The 2,468-nt window shown below is 46.2% G+C and overlaps 1 protein-coding gene across 2 annotated transcripts in view; it reads right to left on the reverse strand.

Moving 5' to 3' along the window:
* The window catches only part of LOC102671217 (serine/threonine-protein kinase 26), a 79,748-nt gene that overhangs the window by 55,226 nt on the left and 22,054 nt on the right, over nucleotides 1-2,468 (reverse strand). The window lies entirely within an intron of this gene.

Genomic DNA, 2,468 nt, shown 5'->3' on the forward strand with positions numbered 1-2,468 from the left:
GATCACGAGATCTATCCCCTCTTTTCCTCGACAAAAGTTCGAGAGAAACAACGATTCGAGCACGTGCCAACTTTTTCGCGAAATGCAATTTAAACGATAGCCTTATCTGCGATATCCTTCCGTTTGAATTATCGCTTTCATTATGATCTAACGGCGCGGATAGAAATAAAAAAGAGAGAGAGAGAGAGAAAGAGAAATTTCGAAAAACAAGCGGTAAATCTATTTCCAGACAATTGAGGCTCGATTGCCTGTACTCGCGAGGTTAGTGGCTCGCGTGTATCTAATGGTCAAGAAAGTTTCCACGCAGGAAAAATAGCAGACCCGGGGTGGTCTGCTCGCACGAGTCTTGGGTAGAAGAAAAATCAGATAACGCCCACGCGCTCTACATGAATCGGCCGATACGGACGACATTATGAATCACGCGAGAAAAAATTGCGTCACGAACCGCGCCGCTTTAACGTCTACGGATAATAATTTAATACCGTTCCGATCAATTTCCCCCACTCCCAAGTCGATAATCGAACTTGGAAAGGGTATCGATGCGCGTTCCACGTCGACGAGAAATTAAATAAAGACAAAGGTAGAAAAATTGAATACGCTCGTGTATCTCCATCATGAATTGCATTAACATCGCATCGATTGCAAAAAGATAAAAGAAAAAAGGATATGCCGACTCGAAACGAAGGAAATCAATTCAATGATATTAATAACGATAAGAAAAGAAATTTGTTTCATTTTAGAAAGTGGTATAGTGGCTCGGTCGAGTGATATTTAGACGACGCGGAGGACCAGTCTCTCTCTCTCTCTCTAGCTACTCGTCTTTCATAACAGATTCAGTCGTTACACTCTCCGCTTATTTAACATTAGGTGGCCCCCTTGGTAAATTATAGCCAAGCCCATGGTAACTTGTCGAGCGACGGTTTTATTGCCAGCCACTTTACGATCCCGTAAAATAATTCATAGCGTATTAAATCCGCATGTAAATATTGTAAACAGAGGGCGCCAACTTATGAGCATCCTTGTCCTTTTCCCAATTGATCCCTTCCTATTCCCAGATTCGAGAATACGAGTTAATAACCTCCCCCCACGAAGACGACGATAAAAATGATAGTAGATTGCTCGAGACGAGAGCGGCACTCGTGTTGCCTTGCCAGACTTGCACGATTTTTGCAAAAGAGGCACACATTTCCCGAAAGCGGCAGTTGAAACGTTGAAACATTGAAGAGAGGCAAACAATTTTTGCTCTCTTCCAACGTTTCTTATCTCCCGGCGATTTCTCTTTTGTCTCCTCGCGACTACGCGTTTTCTTCCACTCTCTCCCCCCTGAGGAAAAACCAGCCCCTTCTTCCCTCCCTCCCGAAGGATCGGCGCGTTGTGCCAACGTTTCCAACCGACCAACCGTTATCCAAACTTCTATCCCATGGAGAGACACCGTAAATCTTGGTAGAGAAGAAATCCCGTGGGATGCGGCGAGACAAACGACGTATTATAGGGAACCGTTTAATCCTGGCCGAATTTATAATCCAATCTCAATACGTTTACACGAACAAATTCTACTAGCGATCCACGCTCGAATCTACGCGATTCGAATCGACAAGTAAGGAGAACACAAGTAAGAAATTTCGACGAAGCGGCGAGTGGGGGGAAGAGTGGTCTGCAGACGTTGGTCACCGCGAACGGAAAACGGAGACGTTCTCTTAAAAAGGGAAACCGCAAGAAGAGGCAAACAAGCGTCATCGGGATCCTTGTTATTTTTCTCGGTACAAAGGAGGCGTTTCTCGCGACCGGTTCTCTCGTTCCACAATGGCGCTTCGACGCAACTAGATTGGAACTCGATTCGAAACGAACCCGTCTGCCTCCTCCTCGCACCGGAGCAAATATCACCAGTGGCCAGTAGAAAAACCGATGCGTCACGCGATGCTCGTCAACAAGTTGGAAATTGGTATCGCCGTCAGTCAGTCAGTCAGTCGGGTAGGCAGGTAGGTAGATAGGCTGCCTCCTCCTCGTCTTTTAAACGGGACACGAAACGGGGTTTCGATCGGCGTGTTTCGTGTCGGGCCCGTTGATCCAGGGGAGTGCCATTTTTCTCGCCCATCACTCCCTACGAATCTATAAATAAACCCGATAAAAGTAAGCCTCCTTAACGCGAAGAAGATTTTTATTCACGCGGTGGACGTCGCGTGCCCGCCGGTTAACGACTGTTGCATTTACGTCGCCGCTTACGTGGAACGACCCCCTTTTTCTTTCTCTTACCGAGAAAATCGATCGGGGAGAAGAATTTCGCGCGAACTCTTTTCGCTAACTTTTCGCGATTCGATCTAAAAATAAGAAACCCCGTAAGAAACAACGGTCGCTGTTGGATTATCGATCGCAATTAAGCGGAATGATGCGAGTTACGCGGAGAGAAACGTTCCAACGTGCACGATCGATCGAAGGGAAAGGTATAAAAAAAAAAAAAGGAAGGAAAA

This window comes from Apis dorsata, unplaced genomic scaffold (assembly GCF_000469605.1).
Source record: "Apis dorsata unplaced genomic scaffold, Apis dorsata 1.3 scaffold_331, whole genome shotgun sequence".
NCBI lineage: Eukaryota > Metazoa > Arthropoda > Insecta > Hymenoptera > Apidae > Apis > Apis dorsata.